This window comes from Protopterus annectens, chromosome 2.part0 (assembly GCF_019279795.1).
Source record: "Protopterus annectens isolate FY-2018-M chromosome 2.part0, PAN1.0, whole genome shotgun sequence".
In the NCBI taxonomy this organism is placed as follows: domain Eukaryota; kingdom Metazoa; phylum Chordata; order Ceratodontiformes; family Protopteridae; genus Protopterus; species Protopterus annectens.
Genome location: NC_056728.1, coordinates 503,556,727 through 503,580,874, shown reverse-complemented (window position 1 = coordinate 503,580,874; position 24,148 = coordinate 503,556,727).

Genomic DNA, 24,148 nt, shown 5'->3' with positions numbered 1-24,148 from the left:
TTTCTGTAATGGACAGAGGGGTATCTGACATGGAACAAGCAGTGCCTATGATGGAACATCTGCTGGGAGGGGAATATTGTCCTTATGGGCGTAGGTCAGCCACAGCATCTGCTGATAGCCAATGCGGCCATGTCTGTCCCACTCCCGTAGTGGCAGTACTTCCACTTCTCCATCAGTGAGTGTGCTGTCTACACCCAGATATGGCAGGGCATGAGGTCATATTCTGGGGCATTCCCATGAAGGGAGCTCATCCAGCTGACAGCAATCACATTCCGTTAGCAGCACTGCATCTGAGCATGTTCCTGGACATCAATGTGCCAGTGGAACTCCTGATAGAGGCAGTTCCAATGATCAGGAATGACAACAATGAACTGAACCTCTACCATGCACAGCCCACACTTGTCCAACACACCATGATGTAGGGCTAGCACCCAGCTTGGCTTTGTTCATGCACAGACTCACACATTCATTTCACTTGTAGGACCCCTATAGACACACACACAATAGTTACATATTTTGTCTCACTGCTCGTTTTTTTTTTGTCCAACTGTCTGCCTTCTTCTCCTTCATACTCACACATAGTCACCAACCTCTTATGTCAGTGTAGGCATCCTGTCCCCTCCACAATACCCTGTGCAAGTGATGATAACTGTGCCATATTCCTATGTTCTACCTTTCTGATTCAGGGATACAAATTCAGTGTCTGATGCTCAGGGTGCATAGCTAACTTACTGCTTACTATATCTGCACTGGTGTTGTAAAAATGTTCATTTTACTGGTTACTTATATTGCTTTTGGAAATTTAGAGAGCTGATAGCATCCATGTCACAACTTCATAGTGAATGCTGTTGTAAAGGTTGTGAAGTCAGAAACTGCAATGTGTATCATTGCTTTGTAACTTTTTTTTGTAATGACCACCACACAACACCCCATGTGAGTGATGATACCTCAGCCATATCCCCATTTTCTATATTTTGGATTCAGGGAGACAAAGCCTTTCTATCTTATGCTCAGGATGCATAGCTAGCTTATTGCTTAGTCTGTCTGCATTTGTGGTGTTTAACTGGTCATTATACATTTAACTTACATTGGCCTTGGACAGTTCTACTGCTCATAGCATCACAATGTCAAAACATTGCAGTGGATGCTCTTGTGAAGGTTATGAAGTAAGACACTGCAATGTGTATAATTACTTTCTGACATGTCTCTTACAGGATTTTCAAGTCCAAATGTATGGTGCACATCACAGATCATGCCATGATATTCCAATCATAGGACGGCATGACATCACAGCATTTTTGTTACCCTTTCCTTAGGGTTCTTCATTTAAAGTTATTATTTGTTGTCACTGTTTGCATTTGTGTCAAAGGGGGAACCACCAGCTACTGTGGGTTTAGGCAGACATAGGTGTGCTTAGTATGCCCTTGCATTGGCTAAGAGACAATGCATAGCACACTCACTCACTAACTTGGGGACTAAAACCTTCCTCGTACACACAGACATATAGTAGCATTGATGCCAGGCAACTCACACAACCTTTACCTTCCTATGTATTGGCTGTATACTGCTTGCATCAGACAGAGAACGCCCTGACTAATACTGTGGCAATTGCAGTATTTTAGAGGTAAGTCCTGAACCTGGAGTATCTTGTTTAATAATATCATGGCATATCCTTTTATTTCATCACTTGATACAGTAAGCAAGTCAAAGGTGGGAGAGTTGTACAGAAATTCTCTTAACATATGACAGCAGAGACATTTGACTTATATGTGCCCATTAGCAAATAGTAGGCCTGAGGCATCAAAGATTCACACAGTCATGCCTCTCCAAAGTACTGATGATCACTGCATGCCCTCAGTTTCGCAACATATGTTTGTAATGGAAAATCATTAAAGAGAGAAATTAGAAAGTAATGAGGCACATTGCAGTTTCTGACTTCACACCTCTCAGATGATCAAAAAAAACAGGCAGGATGCAAAACAAGGACAGTAACAAGAGCAACATATCCTTGTTTCTGCCATAGCAGTAAGTCGCCATTGCTCATCTGAAGGGAACACTCTGAGCTTGTTTGTGCTATAACAGTAACTCAGATTTGTTCCCCTCAGTCTTTAAAGAACAGTGTACCCTTGAATGTACCATAACAGGAACTCACCTTTGCCCCCCAAAAAGAGCAGTCTATGCTTGTTTGTGCTATCCAACCTGCCCTTCAGTTGTTGGCAACTGAATATCATATTACTCACAGTTAATATCCTCACACATTTTAACGTCAATGATATAGACTAGCTTACACACTGCATGTATTGGAGTACTGGTCAAATAACTGATGAATGACCAAGAAACACAGAAAAGTAAGACAGAGATGCATATTTGAAAGCAATAATCATAACTAAGTGTGCCACATTGAAATATAACAAAAATAATTAAATGCACAAATCACAGCTGATGGTTTGATAGCAGTGTACATTCTGATGCAGTTGGTTGTGTGAACAATTACTTCAATTCTTTGCTGCAAAGCTGTTTGTGTGGCAAACAGGGATAAGGCACCCATCCTGTTTTCTAAAGGTACATTAGCATGAGAGTTGAAATCCAGACCTTTGTTGACATATCTCATGTGTACTAATGTTTTCTACTATGTATGTCATAGACTGATTTTCCTAATTTCAAGTATTTCTTCCTTTTCTTTTTTAAATTGTTTTTTGGGCCACTGTTTGCACGATGCACCACTTAGCACAAATGGATTTGGCTGTGCTTATCTGGTTTGTGCAAAGATCAGCAGTGCACAAACTGGATGAATGGACAGCCCAGGTAGCAAACAGGACCCAGACAGCCACAAATAGAAACCAGATGCATTCATTTAATACTAAACACATTGCCTAGCAGTGCACACCCTCAGGCACTCTGTTTATGTGATGGTAAGCGATGAGCAACAGTTTCAAATGTTGCAAAACCAAAAAGTATGGACTTTCAGTAAGTTTGAGACCTGCAATAGGTGGAAAAACATAATTCTATATTAGTTTTGATCTGTAGTAGGTATGGCAGGCATTTGTGGAGAATGTTTGAGATTCCATGCCATATCCCCAAGAGTCCAAAGTGTTTGTTGGACTCCTAGTGAATGAACATAGTCCCAGGCCATTGCAGAGGGACTATTGTGGCTCAGATTACAAGTGTCAGGGGGGAGCCACCAGCTGCTGTGGGTTTAGGCAGCTCAAAGTTGGGGTGTCCAGGAGTCCAAAGTGTTTGTTGGACTCCTAGTGAATGAACATAGTCCCAGGATTTTGCAGAGGGACTATTGTGGCTTGGATTACAAGTCAGAGGCATGGAATAGTCTTGCCTGGGATTTGACCAGTACTACTACTATCCTTCACACTGGTGAACAATGTAGAAATCACTGCAGAGAACTCCGGATGAGGAAGTGAGATACCCTCAAATGTTTGATATAGGAATCTAGGACTGGGGGCACCCCACAGATGTGTAAGTATCACTTACACAGACTACTTGTAAAAGTTAAAAGCTGGTTATAGTCAGGATTTATATTTATTTATTTTATTTTATATTTGTTGACCGGGATAGTCAGACTGGATACATGTCCATTTTCAGTGGGGGCCCGGGGAGAAAAGCTCCAAACTTACAAACAGATAAAGACAAGCAAGTTACAGTATATGCACAAAAATATTGTATTAACCTACAAGTTACAGTCTCACATTTCAAGCCTATGAAGAATACAGTTTATATTCAGAAATACATACAAATATGTTACAGTTTCTATTATCAAACCTATAGGTGCAGCTATCTACAGAGCATCTATGAGATGTTACAGTTTCTCTTTTCAAATCTTTTAGTGTAAGAGGTAAGTCAGTGTGAATAAAAAAATTGCAGGGATATGGAAGTAGATTAGGCTTTAATCAGGTTTAGAGCAAGAACATAACCAGTAAGTTTTAAAATACTGGGTTAGATCTTTTTTGAACTGATTAAGGGAGAGGGTTCAGAGTAAGGTCAGATGGGAGCGAATTCCAGGTTTTGCCTACTGAATTTGCAAACAAAGATTCTTCAGATAGATTGTTAGCTTTAACAGATTGAACCAAATGTTTTGTAGTGGAACGAAGTGGCCTAGCGTTTCTGTAGGGATGGATAATGTTTTTAAGGGAGGGCATTTTTTCTGGATGGTTAATAACCTTGAATGCTACAGTAAGTTGATTATATTGAATTAGCCTGGGGAGTTCTAGCCATCCTAAGAGGTTTAGGTTTTGACAATGGTGTGTCCGGTAGGGAGTTCCTGTGGCAAACTTGGCAATTTGATTGTAGCAGCTAGAGAGTTTGCTGAGATCAGTTTTGTTCAGGTTAGTGAGTGTTGGTGAGGCATAGAGTAGAGTTTAAAGCAGATGGGTACAGGCAATGGTAGTCTTAGCTAGAGGGGTGAGAAAATGTTTGTTTTTGTGTAGGGAGCCAAGTTTTTTTATTAACAGTTTTAATGGTTTGGTTTACGTGCATATCATATTTGACGTTGTTGTCTATTATAACACCCAGGAGTTTGGTATACATATCTGGTGAGATTAAGGTCCCAGTGTTAGATGTTATAGTAAATGAAGGTTGAGAGGATTTGTGAGTAGGGGAGAAGAGCAATAGCTTTGCTTTATTAGGGTTTAATATCAGCTGTTGATTAGAGTTCCAGTTTTCCACTGTATTAAAGGTTTTCTGTGTTAAACTAAGGAGATCTGTAGGGGTAGAGGCTGAGCAAATCAGGGTGGAGTCATCGGCATGTTGTATACAGGTTGTGTCTGGGATTATAGTGTGGAGGTCACTGATAAAGAGGGAGAAAAGAAGGGGACCTAATATGGACCCCTGAGGGACACCAAGGGTAACGGGGAGAAGGGTGGAGAGTTTGTCCTGTCAAAGTGCAGCCTGCTGTCTTCCACTAAGATAAGAATGAAACCATTGTATGGCATGGTTGTTTAGGGATATTTTCTTTAGTGTAAGTAATAGCAGCTGGTGGTTAACCATGTCAAAAGCCTTGGAAAGATCAAGAAACAGGGCAGAACATAGTTCGTTGTTGTTACAGCTATAACACTGGAAAAGGAAAGGAGGGCTGTGGTGGTACTGTGCTGTGGTCTAAATCCATGCTAGGAGATGGCCAGAAGATTATGTTGAATAAGGTAGTGTAAGAGTTGTTCATGGATGCACTTTTCCATAATTTTAGCCAGAGGGGGAAAGGATAGCTATTGGTCTATAGTTTGACAGTTCAATGGAGCTGCCTCCTTTGTGGAGTGGTATGACATGATATTTTCCAGATACAGGGGATAGAGGTTTTAGTTATGGTTCTGTTTATCAAAATAGAGACAGGGAATGCTATAACATCAGCAGATTTTTGCAGGTAGTCTGCAGGGAGGAGGTCAGCTGAAAGGGTGGTTGGTTTGAGTTTTTTAATTAGGGCTCTAATGAGTGAATCTGGAAATTATTGGAAGCTGAAGGAAAGAATGTCACTAGGTTTAGGGGTTTCAGCATTAGGACAAGTGGGTTTAAGTTTGCTAGCAAGGGCCTGGATGGTTTCTGTAAAGAAACTGTTGAAGGTGTTGGCTATGGACTCTGGGGATATTTGGGTTGGGGCTGAGGGGGCTGGAGTTGTGGATTGTCCCGGGTGATGGAGTTTGTCAATACCTGCCCAGAACTTCGGTGGCTTGTTGTGATGTTTCTGCTGTAGATGGCAGAAATATTTTTTTTTGTCTAGTAATATGGATTTTTTGTATCATTCTTATATTGTCGAAATTTGAGGTGATCTTGTGGGTCTTTAGAGGAGTGCCAAGTGTTCCAGACATTATTTCTTTGGATGATCTTTAGTTTGGTTTCTTTAGTGAGCCAGGGGGCAATTTTTGTTTTAATTCTAATAGAGTGTGCAGGTGCATGGTTGTCAAGGATGGCCAGGAGTGTGTTATTAAAGTGTGTTACTGCCTAATCTGGTGGTAGTTGTTTTAGAATTGACTAATGGCATAATTTAAGTTATTCTAAGAATTTATTAAGGTTGAAGTTTTTGTTATTTCTTGTTGTTTTATAGGTGGGTAGATGTGGACATTCAACTTTATGCCTATTAGTATACATTAAGAAATGATCACTTAGATCTTCAGGGAGAGTACCAGATTTGTACATGTGGTGGGGGCTATTAATTAGTATCCAGTCTAGGATACTTTATTGTTAGGCTTGCTGATCCTAGTAGGGGAGGTTATAGTTTGTGTAAAACCATGTAGGTTTACTTGGGTGGTTGGGGTCTCTGCAGTGCAGGTATTCCAATCTATATTGAGGTCCCCTAGAACAATGGTCTCTTGGGGATAGGCATTGGATAGCCAGTAGAGGATGTCTTCTAGGACCCCTGAGTTATTACCTGGGGAAATATAGACACATACTATGTTTATACATTTGTTTTTATTTATTTGTAGTTTGGAAATGATAATTTCTGATTTGTTAAATATAGGTGGTTGAAGGTTGTCTAGAGTAACATTTAGGGTGGTTTTATAGAGAACAGCAACCCCTCCCCCTTTCCTGGTAGTATGATCTAGCCTGAGTATATTATACCCTGGAGGTAGAATGCCATTATCTGGCATAGTTGGTTTTAACAATGTTTTGGCTTCAGAAAGCAACCAGTAGTTTTAAAGTGCATAAAGCGCTTTTCGTTCAATAAAATCAAACTTCTTCAGACGCAAACATTCATGTTACAAGTTTTAGTTAAATAAAATACCAGGAAGTGCTTGAGCCTGTCAGCTCACATACTGTGATGACATCAGCAACAATAGTTAACCCTTCCTGTTCTACACGTTATGAAAAAATACTGTTTAAAACTAAAACAATGCTGACATCCATAAACAAGGACGATTGAAGCTATGGTTTAAAAACAATTATTAACAAAGTATGCTGATGGGTATACTTTAAACAACAAAAACAAATAAATATATGAAATAATAAGGTTACCTATAAGGAATTACTATAAAATTTATTTTAAATAATTCTACTGTGCTAAATATAATGATATTATATACATATATATATATATATATATATATATATATATATATATACATATATATATATATATATATATATATATATATATATATATATATATATCTATATCTATGTGTGTGTGTGTGTGTGTGTATATATATATATATATATATATATATATATATATATATATATATATATGGGTACATGTCAGTACATCGACAAGTTAGAAGATCGACATCCACTTCACCGACACATGAAATAATCGACGCCGAAAATCACGGACATTTAACAGGTAAGAAGTTTAAATTTCGCTAATCATGCCTACCATGTTTTAGTAAGTGTGGCAGTGTTATGCATGTGTGGTAGGCATGATTAGCGAAATTTAAACTTCTTACCTGTTAAATGTCCGTGATTTGCGGTGTCGATTATTTCATGTGTCGGTGAAGTGGATGTCGATCTTCTAACTTGTCGATGTACTGACATGTACCCATATATATATATATGTACATTAAATACTTTGTCTCTACAAAACTGAATCACATCATATCACTAATGAATACTTATAATAATATAAGCAACACACTGCTGAAATTCTACACTACAAACTTTTTTTACTGCAACATTTCATATTGCTTCATAGCTAATCACCTAGCCCAGAAAAATAACTCAGCTGGCAGTTTGAGAAATAAATTTAGGCACCATTAACAGTGACTAAGATTACCATGCAAGATATTATCTTGATGTTAGTGCATAATTTTAACTAACTATGATAACCATATTACTAAATCTATAGCATTCATACTATGCTATACCATTCACTTAATTCCACAATATGGCATTCATTATATAAAAAATGCACAATCTAACTATAACCTTAAGGAGAATTAAGGCTGAATATCATGGTATCACATTTACTAACATAAGTTTCTATTAGAGATGAATATTATTCATGATATTAATATAAAAATTATTTTTGTGTTACATAGCTAGAAGGGAGATTCTGCCATCTAGTTAAACTTTTCAATTTAAGTAGACATCTAATCAAACACATGTCATTAACACCAGGGTAATAGTATGCACTGAGGTGAATTTGCCAGTAAAGTTCAAGTTCTTCAAGTCTTAGGGAGATGGGACCACCCCTGATGTCGTATTTGACACAGTCAATAATCTTGAACTTAAATTTATGGTTTGGAAATATTCCAATATGTTTAGCCAATGCATTCTCCGTTTTCTTTTTAGCATACATTTTATATAATGAATGCCATATTGTGGAATTAAGTGAAATTATGTACTAACATCAAGTTAATATCTTGCATGGTAATCTTAGTCACTGTTAACGGTGCCTATATGTATTTCTTGAACTGCCAGCTGAGTTATTTTTCTGGGCTAGGCGATTAGCTATGAAGCAATATGAAATGTTGTAGTAAAAAAAGTTTGTAGTGTAGAATTTCAGCAGCGTATTGCTTATATTATTATAAGTATTCATTAGTGATATGATGTGATTCAGTTTTGTAGAGACGAAGTATTTAATGTACATTTTTTTAGCACAGTAGAATTATTTAAAATAAATTTTATAGTAATTCCTTATAGGCAACATTATTTCATATATTTATTTGTTTTTGTTGTTTAAAGTATACCCATCAGCATACTCTGTTAATAATTGTTTTTAAACCATAGCTTCGGTCGTCCTTGTTTATGGATGTCAGCATTGTTTTAGTTTTAAACAGTATTTTGTCACAGTGTGTAGAACAGGAAGGGTTAACTATTGTTGCTGATATCATCACAGCATGTGAGCAGACAAGCTCAAGCATTTCCTAGTATTTTATTTAACTAAAACTTGAACATGAATGTTTGCATCTGAAGAAATTTGATTTTATTAAACAAAAAGCGCTTTATGCACTTTAAAACTACTGGTTGCATTCTGAAGCCATTGTTTTTTTCTATTTTAGTAGTTTATTTTGTGCTTTTTCGGCTTAATCATGTTTCGGTCAGACAAAGTATGTTGGGGGAGTAGGTTGTCAGGAGGGCATGGATGTTGTGGACCTTATTGTTGATGCGTCTAATGTTTATGTGTCAGGTCAGTAGTGAGTTGGTGTGTCTCTTTAGGCTTTGTCTTATGTTTGGGCTGTTATGATTAGAGTTAGTGTTGTCTGGGGATGGTGGCCCAGGGCTGGGGTGGATATCCCCATCAATTGTAAGGGTGTGGGGCAAACTAGCTATGAACTTTAGAATTTTATTTATCAGTTTTTGGTAGTATTTAGTTTTGGTGTTAACAGGGTGGGTGTTAGCAGGGGTAAAGGAGTTGGTGTCAATGGACATGAATGAGTGGGCAGAATGGTTTGAGAGGATTGGGGTGGTAGTAAGGTGTTTGGGATGGTTGAATCCTATATGGGATTGATTTTCATAGATGGTGAGAGAATAAAGGGTGATTAGTAAAGGTAGGGTGTAGAGTAGATGTGGTATTTTAGAAGACTTAGTAAATATTAGAGACATCATGGGGGGAGTATACTCCTAGTAGGTAGGCAAACTAGGTGTAATAGTAGGTGGAGAGATAGTGAAAGGGGTGGGTTATAAATTAATTCCTGTTAATGGTTGGCGATACTGGAAGGGGTGGGTTATAAATGAATTTCTGTTAACGGTTGGCGATAATGGAAGGGGTGGGTTATAAATTAATTCCTGTTAATGGTTGGTGAAAGAGGGGGAGGAGTGTGACTGAGGGGTTATAAATTCAGAGGTACTGGGGATGGGTAGGAATGGGGGGAAGGGAGGGGTGCGATGGAAGCCGGGAGAACAAGCAGAGCAGGGCTAAACCATACCAGAGGCGCCGGGCTCCCTTCACACCCCTAAACCACAGCAGAGGAATCATCAGAGCCTGTGATTAAAGTAAGAGGCTTTTCCTTGTCTTTTACTTGCTTTAAATTCACATTTTGGTGGAACTTGCTTTTTCCTTCCTTTTTTACTTGCCTTAAATTTTAATCTATGTTCTGTATTTAAACACAGGCAGCACCTTTTACAGTGCAACTTGGTGGAACTTTTTAGCATTAGGAGCCTTATTTAAGGGCTGGGAAGTTTGCTGCTGTTGACCTAGTATGGCTGAATTAAACAGTTTAAGCAGAAAAACTTTAGAAAAAATAGAAACCTTAGTCAAGTTTGTTATTGAGGGTAGACCAGTGTGGCTATCCATTTTTTTTTTAAATGCCCAACTGGATGCAGTCCTTCTAACTGTGCGCGCCTTTCAGGGTGGGAGCCGTGAGAAGAGATAATATCAAGTTTACAGCAGGATAGCTGTCTGGGTCTGGAGCACTGGGGTGTTTTTTATATTCATAATGGTATTCTGTTCTGTTCTGTTTTTTCTGCAGCTGTCACAGACCAAGAACTGAACACGCAGCCCCCATGCCATGAGATTGGCACTGATGCGAGATGCATGTGGTATGTATGCGTCCAAACAGTACTGTTATTGTCACATTAAAAGTCAAGACATGTTTTTTTGGTTTATTATACAGTTGTATCAAACTGAGCAATGCATCTCTCAACTCTAAAAGGAAAGTATGCATGCATTAGTCTGTAGGCTAAGACAACAGTTCAGTATTAGACAGTAGTCAGAGGTTGTGGGTTCAAAAAATACACTTCCTAAATATACAATACTGTTAAGTTTCCATGAATATTGTAATGTAATGCTAGATCTCTAAACCAGTGGCACCAATGGCCTGCTGTAAACTGTAATTGGTATAATTGGAACACACAGATGTGCAATATATGAACACATAAAAGACTGCTTCGTGCAGTCTGTAGTATAGTGTGCATCTGTTATGAGCTGTGTAGTCTTAACAGTAGAAATGTTATTTGTTAGGAGGTGGTATTCTTCAAAGTAAAGGTAACAGAATAGTCAAATAATTGTATCAATGCATTGTATCTCACGTATGAAGTTAGTAATGTTCTCCCTTTTATTTTCTCTCAACCCAACCCTTATCTTTTCTTTTTTTTTTTTAATTTGTTGTTTTTTTTTCTCCACAGCACAGTGGGCTAGGCCTAGCCCACAGGATTCACCTTCCCTGCTCCACTGGCTATAGCACCAAGTCCCAGCACCTCTGGGACACAACCTGGTAGCAGCCTCTCTACTGCCCCTGCACTACCTGGCCCCTCAGGTAGTTCTGCCCTACAGGATAGGCACATGGTTCCCTCCTGGAGCAGTGGCAGAGGTGATGATTTTATCACCCACCATGAACTGCCAGGGTTGGTGTGCAGGATTGTGCACCACACAGTTTGTACATGCCTACACCAGATGGAGACACTGCTCTCAATCATTGTACTGAATAACACAAGGAGACACTGATGCCAGACATTGCAGCCATCTGCACAGTGAGGTGGCAGTGATAAGAGTCCAGTGGGTAATGACTCGATTCTCACTGTCACCCAGCTTGACATCCATGGGTTCGCAATGTCCCCACCCTCACCCCAACCATGGTGTTCCTTCACCTCTTGTGTTCTTCATCAAATTTCTGTCTTGTCTTTTATGTCTGTCTGTGACTGCTTCCTCCCCTACCCATCTTACCTGATGTAGACCTACCTATGTCCCTTCACCAACATTCCACTCTCTCTCAAAATAAAAAGGGCACCTGTCCGAAAAAAAAATGTCATCCCATACATAGCTCTCCATTTTGCACACGTGTCATCTTGATATGCTTGATTTGTTCTAACTGGCTATACAACATGATTATGTTGTGGTTACCTCTCTCTCTCTGGGTTAACACTGCAAATTCAGTTAATATTCTGCACAAGATATGGTTCTTTCCTACATCCCTCCTGCACATTCCTGCCCTCCTTTTACTTTGATCTTCCCCCTGCTTGCTTCCCATTTCACCACTTTCCTATCTTTCCTATTTCTATTCTTTAAAGCATACTTGTGTGATGGTGAGCATCGTGCACTAATGCGCAACTACAGCAAAAAGCAGTTATAAATTTTATATAAAGCTGTATTGGAAACCAGTACTATCTAGCTCAAAAAGTAAGTATTGCTACATTGAGGGCATGAACATGTGCTGCCACTGAGTCAGTTAATTAGCATTTATATTTTAGAGACTCCATACCAACTATCACACTTTATAATTTGGATTTACATGTAAAAGTATTTGAAACTGTTGCATACACATGGATTTGAACCCAGTACCATCTGACCACAAAATGAATGGATCAATGCATTGACAGATGATACTACAGACTCATTGGAGTAGCAGGTATATTTTATAGACTGAATAGCAAATGGCAGACTTAACTACTGTTGCATACTCCTGCTACTTAACTGAATCTCTGGCTACAGGCATTAATTCACTTAATGCAGTGATAAGTTCTTTTTTGGGGCCAGATAGTACTGCTTCCAAATACAAGTGGAGCCGATGCATTTAACTACTTTTGTATTAGCATTGCTTAGTGTTGGTGCATGATGTGCACCATCGTGCACTAATGCGTTATAAAAATAAATGGGGATTGTACAATAAGGCTTTATAAAACATTAATTATTAATGGAGATCATGCAATGATGCTTCATACAAAATTAGATATGATACAACATTGGTGATATGGGGAACAAGCACGGGGGAGTATAAAGGGACATCATTGTTAAACTGTCATGGTTACTATTTAGTGTTACCACCTCTTAAGTGGGCCAAAGTGGGACATGGATGTGTGGCCAGTATGACACTGGCCACGCCCTCTTACCATGACATCACCACAGGAGTGGTGAAGGAAATGCAGCTATGGGTACAACAGCTGGCTGGCGGCTGGAGTGGCTAGCTGGCTGGCTGCTGGAGTGGCTAGCTGGCTGACTGGAGTGGCAAGCTGGATGGATGAATGTCTGGATTAATGTCTGGATGGATGGTGAATGGATGGATGGATGAATAGTTGGTTGGCTGGCTGCTGGAGTGGCTAGCTGGCTGGCTGCTGGAGTGGCTAGCTGTCTGGCTGCTGGAATGGCTAGCTGGCTGGTTGGCTGCTGGAGTGGCTGGCTAGCTGACTGGCTGGCTACTGGAGTGGCTAGGTGGATAGATGAATGGCTCTATGGATGGATGAATGGCTGGCTGGATGGATGGATGAATGATTGGATAGACTGATGAATGGATGAATGGATGGCTGGCTGGATGGATGATTAGATAGCTCCCTGTATAACTAGTTCTGTAGCTAGCTGGCTGACCAGTTTGCTTGCTGGATGGCTGGCTCGGCTGTTAGAAAAAAAAATCTCACTCTTAATTTTGCATTTCACTAGTGGCTCTAGAAGCACTAAAACAAACCGCTCTGCAGCAACGATCTTTGTAGGGCTCTTCCTGCCCCAATCCCCACCCAGTTCATGAATTGCAGGCAATTCCTGCAAGACTTAAAACACCCAGACCTAATGGGGTCTATATTATTATGTTGACAGGGCTGTTCATCGAATGCCATTACGTCAACACATGTACACCAAAATACCTAAATGTCAAATGGTCAGAAAAGCATTTTTCCCCCAGGGAAAAAAATGCTGGGCCAACAAAAAACAAAACAAACTGACAGACACAATGAAGTGGGGGGCTTCACCCCACCACACTCCCTGATGGGGAGGGTTTGCCCCCCACCCCCCTACTTAAATATACCAACTCAGAGATCACACAACAGTGGAGGAAATGGCAAACTCCCGACAATGGCCCAGCTATTTTTTTTTCCCTGGGAAAAAAATTGCTTTTGTGGCCATTTAAAAAATATCCAAAGGCAAACGACCAGGAAAAAATAAACAGCTACTGCAGGAAACAATCGATGGAACGTAGCTAGGATAACAACAAACAGCTCTATGGTATGGCAAAATATGACAAGATGTACGGACCAGAGACGCTGGTGGATATAGTACTAACCAATAGCTTTTACCAAGTGTAAAAAATGTATGATCTCGGACTTCGCTCCACTGAATGAATCTCCAAAGTACTGAATGCACTTGTTGATGCGAACAAAAACGAGTACAAGGATCAGAAAAAGCTGTCACAGTCACTTAAGCATAGAACATGTAATAATCCAAAACACAAATATACTCCAGACTCCAAGCAAAGCGATGAAAATCCGCAAAAAAAATGCTGAATCCTTTTGTTGACATCAATAACATCTACCAGTAGCACTAGTTTAGCGCTTTCATCTGCACCATCGCAGACTTCCTCAGAACTGCAGTTCTGAGGAAGTCTGCGATGGTGCAGATGAAAGCGCTAAACTAGTGCTACTGGTAGATGTTATTGATGTCAACAAAAGGATTCAGCATTTTTTTTGCGGTTTTTCATCGCTTTGCTTGGAGTCTGGAGTATATTTGTGTTTTGGATTATTACATGTTCTATGCTTAAGTGACTGTGACAGCTTTTTCTGATCCTTGTACTCGTTTTTGTTCGCATCAACAAGTGCATTCAGTACTTTGGAGATTCATTCAGTGGAGCGAAGTCCGAGATCATACATTTTTTACACTTGGTAAAAGCTATTGGTTTGTGGCCATTTGACATTTGGTATTTTGGTGTACATGTGTGGACATATGGGTGTTCGATGAACAGCCCTGTCAACATGGTAATATAGACCCAACCTAACAGGGAATAGCTCTGCCTGCAGGTCCCGGTTGATGATGTAATTGAATTGCTGTGGAAAAGCCGGAAGTAATAGCAGCTTTTCCATGGTGATTTAGTGCAATCAAAAAATAAGACTTTTCAAGTCCCACTGCTTTGCATAGTGGGTAACAGGATAAGGTGGCTCAACCTGTGAGTGTCCTGCTGATAACAGGACAGGTGGCAACCTTATTACTATTGATTTTATAAAATATATCTGCTACTTAACTAACTCTGTGGCACCACATGTTAATGCATTGTTGTTGGAGGCAGATGTTACTGGGTCTGAATACAGGTATAAGTAATAATTTTATAAGTGTGTATGATACTTTTAAATACATTTACTTATATTGTTGCCATTCACCATTATTAGCAATAATGAGCAATGTGCAGCATTTTGCAATTATGCTTTAAAGAAAAGAAATAGAAGACAGGAAAGTGGTGAAATGAGGAGCAAGCAGGGGGAAAAACAAAGTGAAAGGAGAGCAGGAATGTGCAGGAGGGATGTAGGAAACAACCATAGCTATCCATTTCTTCAACAGTAGAACACGATCATATATGTAAAATGGTTTACTATCAAAATGTGGAATGGCACTTATGTGAAACTGGGATGGTCGAATGGATGTTTCCCAGTTTCTGTAATGCCGATCTGAAAATGTTCAACTCTACATTGACGAATGTTAGTGTTCATTCGCTAATATGATATTGACGTTCTGACTGGAGATTGCATTGCAATACAGTGGAAATCAGGAAATTTACCCTTTTCTTCACTGTACTGTGATCTCGGAGTTGGGATATATAATATGTAGGTGGTGTAGGGGGCACAGCCCCCACATATGGGGTGCAAGGAAACTTGTCCCCTGCAAAACTGTAAAAACTTGTGCTTTAGACTTACAATTCCCATGGCAGCTTCTCAACAACAGCCTGAGGGTCTGACATCACCTCCTGATATTTTGAATAATTTTGAATGCAGACATTGAGGTAATGATTTCAGACATTCTGTATGACTGACATTAGCAAATTAAACAAGTAAATTTGATCAATTTAATATATTTTAGTGTGACATTCAACATTTTGTAAAATATTAGCTGAATTTGGACTGCCACCTCCAGAGAGAGGGGTGACCACAGCGTAGTCATGTTGGACAGAATCAAGGGTGTCAACAAGACACGTGTGTAAAATGGAGAGCTTTTCATGGGAAGATTTTTTTTGGGGGGACAGGTGCCCTTTTTTTCTTTCTTTTTTTTTTTTTTTTGGAGAAAGAGTGGAATGTTGGGAAAGGGATGCAGGTATGTCTGGGGGAAGTAAGTTGGGTAGGTTAGGAAGCTATTGTTGACAGCCAGGACATACAAGACAAGACACAGGGATGGTGAAGGACACAAGAGGTGAGTGAACACCATGATTGGGGTGATGGTGGGGAAATTGAAGTCCCATGCACATCAAGCTGGGTGACAGTGAGAATTGAGTCCTCAGACTCCTCACTCATTGGACTGTCATCACTGTCACCTCACTGAGCCACTGCCTGCAGTGCCCAATGTCTGCATCTCCTTTGGGTATTTTGAACTAGGATGGAGAGCGAGAGCTCCATCTCACATAAACATGCATCCACAGCGCAGCTCACAATCCTATGCGTCATCCCTGGCAGTTCTACTTGGGTGATAAAATCACCACCTCTGCCACTGCTCCTGGAGGGGACCACAAGCCTATCTTCCAGGGCATAACTACCTGAGGAGTCAGGTAGTGCAGGGGCAACAGAAGGGGTGCTGCCAGGTTATGTATCAGACGTGCTGGGCAATGGTGTTGTAGCCGATGGAGTGGGGTAGCAGGATTCTGTGGGATGTGCCTACCCTGCTGTGCTGAGGGGAAGAAAACAGCAAATGACACACAACAAAAAACAACCAAAGTGGCAAATAGCACAAAACACCAGTGTGTCATCAAACAGCAGCCCCTAAGGAAAGACAACATACCCAACACTTTTGTCATAGGTGACTCTATTGTCAGGCACACTGATGTCCTACTCACCAGGCTGAACAAGGAGAAAATTACTGTCAGCTGCCTGTCGGGTGCCAGGATCTGCCACATGACACATGCACTCAAGTTACTCCACAACAAGTACAAATATGACTCTGTCATTGTCCATGTTGGAGTGAATGACTTGAGACATACCTCCCTGAACTACATGAAAAGAGACATGGAAGAGCTCTTGGATCATGTGGCCCAAGCAGGTATGACTCTAGCCCTGAGTAGCATCCTGCCTTCGCCCAGAATGATACCACACTATAAGGACAAAATTATTGACTTCAACAATTGGCTAAGTTTCTGCTGACATTCAAAGGAGACCTAGTATCTGTCTGCCTGGGACAACATGATCGACAAACCACAATGCTTTGCCAGATATGGTCTGCACCTGTTGCCCCTGGGATTTAGGTGACTGGCTAAGGCTCTTGCCACCCCTATAGTGTCGTTTTTAGGCAAGGCTCAAAGGACAAAACCACCACCATAACACATATAAACATGCAAAATCTGAAGGTAATGCTACTCAATGCAAAAAGTCTAAACCTCAAAATGCAGTCTCTCAAGGCACTTCTAAAAATGGAGAACATCGATATCTGTGCAGTAGCTGAGACCTGGTTCAAGGCTCCAGAGAGCACCCCTGCAATACCAGGCTACAACTCTTACCACACTTTTCGGCCACCAAACAAGGACTGAAGCACTAAAGGCCGAGGAGTGTCCATATTCACCAAGGATATTGGGTCTATATCAGAACATCGAAGTATTAACATTTCAAATGTTCTGATTTTGAACACTATTCAGTGAATGCTAAGAACAGTGAAGCTGCAGAACAGCGAATTCTTTCCTCGGGAAAGAATTCGGTTGGCCGTTTCTGTGGCTTCGCTATTCTTAGTGGTGTGATGGAAAGTTACAGGTTGGGTTCAGGTAAGTATGCGATTGTTTGTACATTAGGGTTAGGGCAGGTTAAGTGAGTTAGGGTTAGGGCACGGGTTAGGCATGTGTGTAATAGTAACAGACTTTAGGGTTAGGGGCGGTTTAAGTGAGTTAGGGTTAGGGTTAGGGCGCAGGTTAGGTGAGTGTGCAATAGTGACAGACCTTAGGGTTAGGGTTTGGGTTAAGGTAACTGAGTAGATAGTAGTGTATATTTAGTTTAGTGTAGTGTTAGATGTAGGAATTTAAGTGTATGTGTGTGGTTGCTGTTTCTTTGATGTGCTTGTGTTGTGTGTATGTGTTTTGGAGCAGCAAATTTTTTTCCATGGGAAAAAAATTTGCTGTTCTGAATGTTCGATATTTTCATGTTTAGATGTTTTGGGGCCAATGAAAATAGCATTCGCTATTTTCATCTTTCGATAACGTGATATAAACACCTCCAGGCTAGTTGCCCAACACAATGTACCTGAAATTCTACAGGTGCAACTAACACTAGGTAAGACTGCAATCCAAACTGCAGCTTGCTACAGATCCCCCACCATGCCTCAAGATTCTCACTACACCTTTCTAAACATACTGGAAAATATTAAGATACAACCAAACACCCTAATACTGGGTGATTTCAACTACCCTGCCATTAATTGGGAAAACTACTTGGGTACCAACACCTTTGCCCAACGGTTTTTGGAATTCATAAATTCCAATGCCCTGGCTCAACTAATCCATATTCCCACCAGGGGTTCAAATATCCTAGACATGGTAATTACCAGCATGAGAGATGATTCTATAGTTATGTCAAGAATCTAAATGGCAATGCTTAGATCTGCTCTGAGCTACAACAGAATGGCATTACATATACTGATCCCAAGGATATTGCCAATATCTTGGCAGATCGATTCAGTGCCAACTTCACCCCCCTCTCACCCCCTAAAGGGCCAATCTCAATACCAAAATATTGCCAAATTCTGGTAATCACAGCCACACAGGTAAAAAAGGCATTCTCCAAAGCTAAGAATACAGCATGCGTGGGACCAGACAACATCCTGGGCTGTGTACTACATGAACTACAAAATGAACTGGTACCTCACCTAAGTGTCATGTTTAATCATAGCCTCACCTCAGGCTTCATGCCCAATGAGTGGCACACAGCTACAGTTATCCCACTCCACAAGGGGGGATCCACCTTGGATCCCGGGAACTATCGTCCCATCAGTCTGACAAGCCTGATCTGCAAAGCCATGGAATGCATTATCATGGAACTTATAAACAAAGACATTGACAAACTTCAAACACTGGACCCCACCCAGTTTGGCTTCATAAAGATTTGATCTTGTCTCTTCAACCTGATTGACTTCTTTAAATCAGTCAACAGTGCTGTGGACGACAGTAAGGCAGTCCACACAGCCTATCTGGACCTCGCCAAGGCCTTCAACACCATCCCCCAATCTGGAATCATAGATAAACTTACTAAGCTGGGCATTAATCCCTACGTCACTCAATGGGTTGCCAACTGGCTTACTGACAGAACCCACACTGTAAAAGTAGCTGACTCAAAATCCAGCTCCAGACAAGTGACAAGCAGAGTACCTCAGGGTTCAGTCCTGGGATCGCTCTTGTTTGGCATATACTTCTCTGAAGTACAGGCCAGAACTAAGGGACTCTGGCTAACAAAGTTCGCAGATGACTGCAAACTGGGAGTCATTACTGAATCCCCAAATGATGTGGATATTCTACAAAAGGGCCTTACAGAAACAGATGCTTGGTGCCAGAGCCATGGGCTTAAGCTCAATGCCAAGAAATGTATCGTTATCCCCTTTGGGAAAAAACATGTACCCATGAATTACCACATAAGTGGCAGTACACTAAACACCAAAAGTGTGATAAGGGACTTAGGGACACAGGAGGACAGTGGTCTCACCTTCGATAACCACATAGCCACAGCAGTCAGCGAATCCTTCTATGTGGCACACCTCATCACTAAGGGCTTTTCATCCAGAAAAAAGGAGGTCATTGTCCCACTGTACTCATCCCTCATTAGACCCATTATAGAGTACAATGCCCCATTTAGTATGTACCTCACAAGACATCTGCAACAACTGGAAAGGCCACAGAAATGCCTCACTAAAAGAATCACAGGCCTAAAGCAGATGCCCTATGCTGACCGTCTAAAAAACTCCAGTTATACTCTGTCACATATCGCCTACTCAGAGGCGATCTCTGCTTAACATACAAGGTCATGCCAAACCCAGTGCTGTTGGACATGCTACACATAAAGAAATCCCAATCCCTCAGAGCCACATACTCCAGAGATCTAAACCTGGTCATCACAATGAACAAAACATGCTGGGGGGATAGGTTCCTGACCCAGAGACTCCCCATACTCTGGAATAGACTGTCCATAAATGTCAAGCTGAGCACCTCTTTGGCCTTCTTCAAAAGGAACCTTGACAATTGGATGGGAGATAGGAAATTCACCCCAGGGATCACGTCAGTCACCCTGCTAGACAGGTAACCAGGGAAGTAAATATTCTGGGAAGAAATAGCTAGGGAATTGTTATGGATAGGCTTGTACAGGCCCTAGAGCTGATAGCCTAGTACCAACCTATGAACCTATGAAATAATAAAAAAAAGAGAAGCTAAGGATTGGGGTGAGAGAAAAAATGGAGAACATTAGTAACTTCATATGTGACATATAAAGTATTGATACAATTATTTTTACTCTATTCTGTTACCTTTACTTTTAACACTACAAATTCCTAATATATTTCTTTATTACTTTTAAAACTACCTAGTTCATAACAGATGCACACTATGGTACAGATTGCAGCCAGCAACCCTTGATGTGTGTATATGTTGCACGTATGTGTGTTCCAACCATACTGATTAGATTTTACAGGAAGCCATTTGTACCACTGGTATAGAAGTCTGAAGTTATATTGCAATAATGATGAAAACATAACAGTATTGTATATTTGGGAAGTGTTGTTTTGAACCCTCAACCACTGACTACTCTCTAATACTGTACTGTTATTTTGTCCTACAGACTACTGCATGCATACTTCCCTTTTACAGTTTAGAAATACATGCTCATTGTTATTTGAGAATATGGAACTGTTGCTTTGTGCTTCTGACTAAGGCATGCATACTTTCTTTTACAGTTGAGATATGCTTGCTCAATCTGATACAACTGTGTGAAATACCAGATAAGCTGTCTTTTAACTTTTAACGCTATAATAACAGTACTGTTCTGATGCATACATACCACATTTCTCTTGCATCCTTGCCAATTGCATGGCATGGGTTCTCACATTCAAGGCTTACTCCATGGCAGCTGTGGAAAAAACAGAACAGAACAGAATACCATTATGAATACAAGTCTTGACTATATTCAGCTTTTAACTCTTACAATTAGTCACTGTAATTGACTCTTACACATCTGTGGGGTGTCCTCCATACAAAATTCCCCAATTCAATGGTCAAGAGTATCCCACTTCCTCCTTTGGATGTCATCAAAATAATGTCGGCATTGTTCAACAGTGCTGGGGATACTGTACCTGTAGCACTGGTCATAGCCCTGGCAATACTATTCCAGGCTTCAGAGCTGTATTCTGAATCTAAAGAGCCCATGGTCCTTAACTAGGAGTCCAATAAATACTTTGGACTCCTGAACATCCTAGCTCTGCACTCAGAAGCACACTCCCTTACCACAAACACCAGACATGCCTACCAGAGATCAAACCCAATGTAGCATTTCCCACAATTGCATTTTGTGTCCTGATATTTTCCTGCCGGTTGCACACATCAAGCTTACTGAGAGTGCAGGCATTTTGGTTTTGCAATATTTGAAAAAGTTACGCATCGCTTAGCATTGTGCAAACAAGATATTTGAGGGTGCACACTGTCAAGCAACATTTTTTTTATGTTAGGTGATGTGAAACAGTGGCAAGCAATGGAATTTCATGGTTATTTGATATACAGACACTTGTGTAAATGTGTTAGTCAAATGGGAAGGCTATGCCAGTCCAGATAGCACAAATATACTTACATGAACATAGTGCACAGTATACCCACACTTATGGACAATACATAGATAAATAAATAGGTAAATAACTGACACAATATTAATGTCTCCACCCTCATACACATAAATATTAATATCAGCTACACTATGGCAAGTGTTATAAGTGAGAGTGACTATAATGTGAAGTTGAACAGCATTAAAAGTGTATGGAATATGTTGTATTTGAACTCTGGACCATATGTACAGTAGCCCTACACTTACAGCTGTTGCCCCAAGAAGGTTGAGAAAGCAGTTGTGCATGTTGCATTTCATTGCTATAATCTGCAATGTCAAAACAGTAAAACAAGGTTTGCATACCCTATACTAGAACCCAGGACCATCTGCAGTCCCCACCTACACTTAACACCTGCTGTCACAGGATTATTTACGTGACATTCCCTATCTTAGCATTCATTGTAAAGTTAATTGCAGAGCAATGTCACTTACTGTATTTGTGCAATAGCCAATGATATTAATTGAATATATCTGGGTTATGTTTGTGGCTGTCTGGGTCCTGTCTGCAGCCTGGGTGGTCCATTTGTCCAGTTTGTGCGCTGCCGTGCTTCTCGCAAACTAAATGAGCAAAGCCAAACATGTTTGTGCTAAGTGGCACATCACGCAAACACTGCCCCCCCAAAATAATATGAAAAATTAAACAAGGAGAACATTCTATGGCAGTGCCCTAAAAAAATTTTAATGAAGAAAATTCAATAAAGGGAAAAGCAATTGCCCTGCTTTCATACAATCTGCTTTTATGGGCAGCAGCTTTACACGGAAATGCTATCCACATCATACCTGTCAAATGTGCAGATTTTTGCATAATGCCCACATTTTTGCCTCATATTTCTGGGCTCTTCCTTGTAAAATTTGTCGTTTTATGGAAAATCACTGAAGATTGAAGTCAATAAATAATGACATACATTTGAGTTTCGGTTCTTCATATCCTTCAGAAAGTGCTTGCTATTATTCTAGCTACTTTCTAAGTTTATTAGAGCACTATTTAAAATCTGTCCCTATTTTTGGACCTTTGTCCCCCCCCTATTATTTTAGTGTTTGTCCACATTTCTTGCACTAAGAGGATGAGAGTTTGATCCACATTCATTCCTTCACACCGAGCCTCATTAATTTGTATGGCGTAATACTGCAAGATGAGCAGCATCGCTTATGCGAAAAAACTTTGTGTAGGCTCTGTGTTTGATGGCAGATGCATGCGGTAATTCTGTAACATCATACATTTAAAATGCCTGTGCTGCCTGCCCCCTATTGACCTGAAGAACTACAACACCGCCACTACTACTGCTGATATGGGAGTACCTTCTGCAGCTTAGGATAACCACTAATTTTCATTATTTACCTTTTGCTACATTTTTGTTGCAAACGGTGACGCTAATAAATCATTCATCTCTATTATTTTATTATTAATGTTGTTTACATTATTAAACAATATAGGGCATGTACACCCTGCAGAACTCACCTGCTGTGACTCTCTGATCTGTATATATTTTTCTCTGCGTGAAGTCATCTATTACATGCTAAGATTTTTTTCTTCTTGCTTGTTCAATAATTAATTGAATATATTCACTTTATCAGAATTTTACACTTTCATTCAGTCTATACTTTCCATCTTAAATTCTCACTCTTAAAAAAGACATTCACTACCACACTTTGACCGTTTCATCCATAGTTTATTTGCCAGAGAACTCTATACAGTTGACAACCTATCCATAACCTGACATAGATTCTTCTGCCTCTTATTACCATACATTTTTCTAATAAAACGCCTTGTTTAATCATTTATTTGTACATATTCTTAAAGAATGAGAGCATAGCAGTCAACATCCTTCATACAGATGTGGCATATCTGCATAAAGGATGTTCATTGCTCAACACTCTCCCAGGGCCATAGCAGTGCACTGTACCCACTACATAGAGAGCTTGACTGGATGGGTGGTTGCAAATTTTTACCAGGGATGTGTGATAAATGTCTGCTTAATGGGGCATTGCTAGTCTCCCACAGTAGTGACTGATGTGGCTACCCTTATCAGTGGTCTCCTTAGGCCATAAGCTTAGTAATAACCTATAAACCTGTAACATAGATATGTATTTAAGCAAAGTAACAGTTTTACTAGAGGTGACAACACATTTTTATTATGTTTTGGACAACCTGTGTAACTTTATTTAGTTGCCCATTTAATTGTGGCTATATTAGAATGACTGTTATATACTGAAGTTGCATTCTTGTTTTTTCATTGGTTAGTTTATTTATTGAGTGATACTTAAATAAACAGAGTGAAGCTTTGGTCTTGTCTTCGGATAAGATTCACGGCCTACAGCAACTGCAGGAAGTGTTTGACTCTGCTGGTTATTTGAAACAAAGAAGTAAGGAAAGTAATTTAATCTCCTTTTTATGTCTGAACTGAAGTTGCTTAACTATATCACCTGTTCTTGTTCAGTTTTGTTCTCTGTTTTGAGTACTCTGTTTGGCCTAGTGATTTTGTTCTGTGTGAGAGATAGGCAATTACCTTGGCTTCAAATTTCACATTTCAGTTTTCACTTG